This window comes from Triticum dicoccoides, chromosome 5B (genome assembly GCF_002162155.2).
Source record: "Triticum dicoccoides isolate Atlit2015 ecotype Zavitan chromosome 5B, WEW_v2.0, whole genome shotgun sequence".
Taxonomy (NCBI): Eukaryota; Viridiplantae; Streptophyta; class Magnoliopsida; order Poales; family Poaceae; genus Triticum; species Triticum dicoccoides.
In genome coordinates, this window is record NC_041389.1 from 328,059,870 (window position 1) to 328,067,861 (window position 7,992).

The 7,992-nt window shown below is 44.7% G+C and overlaps 1 pseudogene; it reads right to left on the minus strand.

The window, feature by feature from the left end:
* Positions 1-1,832: 1,832 nt before the first annotated feature.
* Positions 1,833-7,992, minus strand: part of LOC119309472 — a 141,108-nt pseudogene continuing 134,948 nt past the window's right edge.

A 7,992-nucleotide genomic window follows, 5' to 3' on the forward strand; every position in this document is an offset into this window, starting at 1 on the left:
AAACCCAAGGGAAAAAGGCTTAGGTAGGCAAATGGTAAAACCAAGGTTGGGCCTTGCTGGAGGAGTTTTATTCAAAGCGAACTGTCAAGGGGGTCCCATAAATCACCCAACCGCGTAAGGAACGCAAAATCAAGGAACATAACACCGGTATGACGGAAACTAGGGCGGCAAGAGTGGAACAAAACACCAGGCATAAGGCCGAGCCTTCCACCCTTTACCAAGTATATAGATGCATTAATTAAATAAGAGATATTGTGATATCCTAACATAATCTTGTCCATCATGGAGCAATCTTCAACTTCACCTGCAACTAACAACGCTATAAGAGGGGCTGAGCAAAGCGGTAACATAGCCAATCAACGGTTTTCTAGGTAGGGTGAAAAAGGTTAGAGGTTGACATGGCAATATGGGAGGCATGATAAACAAGTGATAGGTAGCACAACATAGCGATAGAACGAAGCAACTAGCAAGCAAAGATAGAAGTGATATCGAGGGTAATGGTCATCTTGCCTGAGATTCCGCTAGGAAGAAAAATGAGTGCATGAAGAAGACAAATGGACGTAGTCGAACAAATCCTCACAACTCCGGAACGAACCGAAGCTAACGAGAGAAGCAAACCGGAAAGAAGCAAACAACATGGTAAACACACAAGCATAATCATGGCATGATGCACAATCAAGTATGATGCATGTCCGGTTTAATGAGGCATGGCATGGCAATATGCACAAACAACACTACAAGTTAAGTAGAGCTCAATATGCAACGAGTTGCATATTTATGAAACACCACACCAATTATTTAGTTCTCTCTCGTTTAGGAACACAACAATATTACATGTGGTTATAAACATGGCAAGAGGTGAAACATAAGTAAACTAACTATTTAGGCAAGTTTAAATGAGGCCGGAAACACAAACAACACTTCCGGAAAATCCCCATGTTATTTAGCAATTTAATGCAACAACAATTTTAAACATTTTAATTGTTGTTATCATGATGCGGATGACATATGTAAGTATTATGCATTTTTTATGAAAATGTTGACATGAGCATGTTATGAAGCATTTTTCACCGTGGCGGAACGAAAGGGGTGCCACGGCAACGAATTCAAAAATGATGCCACGGCAACATATCGGTTCCGGTAGCTCACGGAGATACCGGTGCAAAAGGAAGTGAGCGTGAGCGAGTCATGCAAGATGGTGGGGTGCTCCCGGTTACCGGGTTCCCACGGGTCGACGGCATGGCAAACGAGGAGGAACGTGCACGAAACAAACGGGCATGATGCAAACATACGGTTCATCTCATACAACATGCATTCGTTCACGGGCATCGTCTCGGCGTTATACCTTCGAAGCGTGCATTTTCGGGGCGGAACGAGTTCGGTGCAATGAAGAGGAAGTAGACGTTCTCGCAACGGTCGTAGTGGAAGTAGTTGAAGTAGTGGTACACGTTCGTTTTCGGAGAGGTACTTGAAGAATCCAACGCCTTCGGGGCGACGGTAGTGGTACACACGACATCGATGTACTTGTCGGTCCGGTCTTGGCGGTGTAGATGTACACGTTGTCGGGGTGCTTGTGTCTTGTGGAACTTGGCGATCCAGAGAGGCAGCAAAACATAGTCGACCTTGCCGTTTCAGGGTTGTAGTCTTGCCGGTGTGGGGGTCTTGGCGAAATCCACGAAGGCGTCCTTAGGCTTCCCTGGTTGCCGAGTCTTGGAAGCAACAAGAGGGGCGATGAGGCCAGCAGGGCAGCAAGGTGGGTGGAGCTCTTGTGTGCGATGGCCGTGAAGGGGCAGCAACCGAAGACGGGAGCGATTGAGGCGTTGGCCCCTGGTTCAAAACAGAAGCAAGGCGCTGGCCTCGAACAACGAAGGCGGCAGCAGGAACTGTGGCCGGCGGGGGTGCTGCTTGGCGAGGCGGACAGGAAGGAGGCGCGGCGCGGGAGAAGCAGGGCGCTGCGAACCATGGAGGCCGGCGGTGCCATGGTCATGCGGCCCAGGCGAGCTCGGCGGCCTGGACTCGCTGGTCGAAGCGGCGGCGGGGTCACCAGGTAGCACGGGGACGAAGCAGCAGGAGGATCTGCGAGGAGGGAGAAGGCAGAGGACGGAGGTCCGGCGGTGGTGGTCGCGGAGGTCGGGGTAGTACTGCGGTGGCGCTGCTGCACCGGCTGACGGCGATGGAGTTTCTGCGATGGCGCGCGGGGTCGATGGAGAGGGGCTTGGCGCGGCGGGGACGACGGAGGGCGACGCGAGGCAGAGGAGATCGAGGGCGTGAGGTGGCGGCGCTACGGGATCGAGCGAGAGGCTCTCGCTCCTCTCTAGCGGCGCGAGCGGGGGAAGGAGGGAGAGACCAGGGGATCGAGAGGAGGGGATCGGGGCTAGGGTTAGATAGGCGCTAGGGTTGGGCCTTGGCTGGATCTTGGGCCGGCCGGCCTGAGGCTGCAGCTGGGCTTGCTCCTCTCTCCCTCTTACTCTTATTTCCTTTAGCAGAAAACAAATTAGAGAGAAGAAAAAGAAAGAGAGGGTTAAGGAAAGAATTTGCGCACGGGGTAATTTTCCCGGACTCGCAAAAATGCGCTGGTTCCAAGGAAATAGAAATGGCCAAGATCGAACGATAAGAATTCAAACTCATTTGAATTTAATTCAAATGGGTTTGAACTAGGACTTGATAAAAGGAAGGTCCAAAAATGTTCGGATTTTTGGTGGAGCTCCGGAAAATGATGAAAGGAATTATGGACAAGGTTGGAGACCAAGAATTGAGATAACAACGGCATGGGATATTTTGCAAGTGGGTTATGGTTAATTCCAAATAAACGGAATAATTTTATTATAGCTCCCTAATAATAGTAGGAGACTTTGAATATGTTTTAAAGAGAAATCACCATGTGAATATCCCTCGATTTAAATAGATCAATGATCTATGCAATTTATTAGTTGAGTTGAGATGCAAAGATTAATGACATGATGGCATGATGACATGATGCAATGCAAAAATAAAAGAGCAAGCACAAAAGAAACACACGGTGATCACGAAAATATGGAAGTCTTCTGGAGCGTCGGTCTCGGGGCGTCACAACACTCCACCACTACAAGAGGATCTCGTCCTGAGATCTAGGATGGCACCGGAGAGAAACGAAAGAGGAAGAGAAGAGGTAAAACTAAGTTGCTTCTTTGACAAACGAGTGAAACCATGAACCTTGAGAGGTTGAGCAATTTAAAAGAAAGAGTACAATAGAGATGAACGAGATTGCAAACAATCCGTTAGAAAAGAGGAACAAGGAACATTACGAGGACTTGAAGGTTGCAAAGACATGAATCAAGAGTTTAATGGACAAGATAGAATTTGAAACCACTCCGGTTAAAACAAGATGAGAGAGGAAGAATTCGGGCAGCACTCCGGTTGAACATGGAAGGAATAGAACATGAACTTGAGAAGATGGGATGATACTTGATGAAATCAACAACACACTGCCTCCGGAACTATTGAAAGAATGGCACAATGGGTAAGAAGGATTTCAGACAGCACTAAGGTTGAAAAGAGAGGCAAAACTTGATAAGATGAAAGAACTTGAAGAGATGACACAACACTTCGGTTAAATGGATAAGCACGAAAAGAACACGATCCTCACAAACGAGATGATGAGTGAAAAGAGCAACATCACAATGTCTTCGGAAGAAAGAATAGAAGATAGATCATTGGAATAACAGAATGGAGAAGAAAATGCCAACTTCTGCCACAAATGAGCTTGGAAAGCACCCTTCCAAGAAGGTTAGAACGGAGTTGTTGGAAAACTAACAACGAAATGAATAAGCTTGTAGTGGGCTTATGGAAAACTTCTCAAAATTGAGGCGAAATTCTGCCACTATGGAAACAAATAATATAATTGATAACACCAACGAGATGAAAAAAAAACTTCTTCCAACAAGATGATAGAGAGATAACTTGGATCATTGATAAGCACCACAATAGCAACATTCCTTAGGGAAGGCTTTAGGTGAAATATAACCCAAGATAAATCCAACGAAGTGGTTGATGGATTTAAAATACCTCATTCTAGACAACATGTGAATCGCGAAACATGAATGGAAAATGTCAAGAATGATATAATGCCATCTCAAAAGATAAGGTAGAAAGAATTGCACTTTGAAATGCAAGATGAAGAATACTTGAACTCCTCAAAACAAAACATGTGTTAAGCACCATGTTTATTTTAGAGTATAGCTTGGCGGATCTTAACTTTGAAAGAAATCTTGAAGAACAATTGAAGGATGAAAGGAATCCTTGACGAACCACCATGTAGAGCCTCCATGAAAAACTCTGGTAAAAAAGGATGATAGAAAGAAAGAGAAGTTGAAAACACAAGGTGAAGCCTTGCGATGATTTAGATGGAGCTATGAAATGAGTAAACTTTGAACTCCGGACAAGAAAGATGAATAACTTGGAACCGAGAATTACTTCCTGATGAACAAACTCCGGAAGAAGGAATTAATCACCTGGATGAAACAAGAATAAGAATTGTGTCATGCCTATCCTTCATCAATTTAAATTGATGACAAGCAATGGATTTGGCATACTACTTATTCTCGTAGAAAGGATTAATATAGATATAGCGCAAACTTGAGAAAAGACTTCAACGAACCGCCGGTAGGATTGGAAAAAACCGAATGAATCTGTATGATAACGAAGGAAGAGAACTCTTGAACGAACCACCGTAAGAATTGAAAATGAAAGTAGAAAAGGCACAATTCACCGAGAAGAATTGGAAAACGAATGAAGATACTTGAAGGGATTTAGATACCTGAGAACGAAGAGATCATGAACTGATTAGAGGATATTTGAACGATTCACCGGTAAAATTTGGAGAACGATAGCTACACGCTGAGAATGAAGAATTATGACATGATGGCCTTCGGAGGAAAGAAACGGAAACAACTCATGAAATGCTCTGGATGGTAAGAAAAGAATTGTCACAATCAAAAACAATCATGAGGATGGCATAAAGCTAGAACCATGAATCTTCAAGAGAATGGACCAAGATTTTAGGAGAAATCTCTTCCTCGGTCTTCAAATGTTGAGAATGATGATGAGAACCACCATGAATTGTTGAGGCACTCCAGAATGAAGAATAGAAAGTTTGAACCAACGATCAAAAGAATTTGAAAGCGATCTTGAAGAAGACATCCGGCTGATGGAAATTCATTCTTACGTCAAACTTGGAAATGAATTTGAGAATCGCTCCTGATACTTAGAAGAGTCAGGTAAGATCCTGGAAAAAGACCTGTGGGTTAGGGCCCACTCAAAGTTACACCGTTGAACGATTGATTGAAAGGGGGGATTGCATCGGTTGAATTAAATGGCTTGAATGAGATAACCACCTCAAAATAACTTGAACGATGAACGGATAGAGAATGGAAGCACAAATCTTCCGAGATAACTTCAACACTCCGGATATGAACTAGGAGAGGTGAATAAATAAGAGAGCCTTGGATAAGAAATTCACATGGGAAGATATGTGAAACAAAAGGAAGAGATATAATCAACACCAAAGCTTGAAATTAATACACCGAAGAAGAATACGAGAATGAAGAATAATAAACTTGAAGCTCCGTTAGTATCTTCCTGAGAATCACCGGATAAGAACATTGACGGAAAAGAATGGAGAGTCTTCCCATCAATAAAAGGATACTTGATTAAAATATATGAGTTCTTGAAGTTAAGGGTGGGAGGGCGGGAAAACAAAGGCAGCTTGGGGCAGATGGAACAAACACCGTTGAGAAAAACTTAGAATTGATCTCGCAAATGTTGAAACGATCGGATCCACTTGAAGAGAAGCACGCCGATTGGAAAAGAATTAACATGACAACCTCGATGATCAAGAAGGATAAGTATTCACATAGAAATATGAGAACACCATTTAGGTAAGGTATGGATTCAACATTTGACTTCGAAGCAACTCGAATACCACAAATAAAACAAAACAAAGGATTTGGCTTGCAGAATAAGCCAGAAACAAACATATGATAGAGATTTCGTCCGAAGTTTTCGTGGTGGGGCCCACACGGGCTCGATCGAACATCACCATCATGTACAAGGCAGTGCACATGACATACGAAGTGTCCCCGAACCAGCATAGCCAAGGGTTCTTTAAGACACAACGAGACCACTGTAAAAAACGACCGTGGATAGGCGGACCACTAGACGTCGAACCCCAATCTCATATCATGCATCTGTCGGAAAGAAGAAAAAAACTAGAGCTACTTGAATTCCCACCTATAAAACTCCCGAAACTTTCTGGTTATGCAATCTGGTGTTGGGGATACAGGGGAAGCAATATATATCTCACCCAAAACTAACAATTCCTACATCCAAGCTGTATCCATCCGTCAACACATAACCAAGAAACCTTCGGAAATCGTGTACCTCAACCTTCGAAAAGCATCCGTTATACGAGCTATGGCAATACTCCCGAACTCTCCAGTACTGGGTGACGTCGAGGTTATCTCACCAACAACTGCATAAAAGAGATTTTCGATGTCGGCAAAACTCAGGTATTCCAGAACTGCAATGATAAAATTGTGACGACAACACCTCGGAGCTCAACTCCCCGGGACACTACCACAACCCCTAAATGTCAGGAGGCACCAAGAACAATGTTCTCGTCACAAAACCATCGGAACGATTCCAAGATACCCGCGTGATCCTAATTTTTTTTAGTGAAATCTAAGGAGAGGAAAGTCAAAACATCTATGTCAGGAGACCTCACCAGAGCGACGAAGGGGCTGAGGAGTAAAAAGAATCCTACTCTCCGATATTTATAATCCTAAGACTCAAAACATTTTTGTTCTAGACTCAACAACACCAGCAAACAATCAAGCAGGGGGCTCCTAAGTCGGGGATGGCTCTGATTACCAACTTGTAACACCCACGATGCGGCTATATCTCCCACGTGTCGAAGCACGACTTAGAGGCATAACCACATTGTGGTTTTGTCGCAAGAAGGGTCATCTTCACACAATCCCATGTAATGAACAAGACTGGGATAAAGAGTTGGCTTACAATCGCCACTTCACACAAGTACTTAAATAAATCATACATCATTCAGAGTACACACATAGTCCGTGTACGGACGAAGCCAAAAGAAAAGAAGATAACCCAACTGCTAGATCCCCGATCGTCCCAACTGGGCTCCACTACTGATCAACATGAAACGAAACATAGCAACGACTAAGATCTTCGTTGAGCTCCCATCTGAGCTCGGTTGCAACACCTGCACTGGTATCATCGGCACCTGCAGCTGTTGTGATAGTATCTGGTGAGTCACGAGGACTCAGCAATCTCGAAACCCGCGAGATCAAGACTATTTAAGCTTATAGGTAGGAAAAGGGTAAAGAGGTGGATCTGTAGCAAGCACTAAGCAAATATGGTGGCTAACATACGCAAATAAGAGCGAGAAGAGAAGCAACGGAACGGTCGTGAAGCTGGAAGTGATCCAGAAGTGATCTTGAAACTGCTTACGCACAATCATAACACCAAGACCGTGTTCACTTCCCGGACTCCGCCGAGAAGAGACCATCACGGCTACACACGCGGTTGATGCATTTTAATTAAGTCACGTGTCAAGTTCTCTACAACCGGATATTAACAAATTCCCATCTGCCACATAACCGCGGGCACGGCTCTCGAAAGTTTATACCCTGCAGGGGTGTCCCAACTTAGCCCATCATAAGCTCTCACGGTCAACGAAGGATATACCTTCTCCCGGGAAGACCCGATCAGTCTCGGAATCCCGGTTCGCAAGACATTTCGACAATGGTAAAACTAGACCAGCAAAGCCTCCCGAATGTGCCGACAAATCCCGATAGGAGCTGCACATATCTCGTTCTCAGGGCACACCGGATTGTCCAAACTTCCGATAGGCCATTCCAGAGTTGCCCCTGGTGGCCACCGGCGGCTAACAGGTTGGACCAACACTCATGACGAGCACTGGCCCCGGGC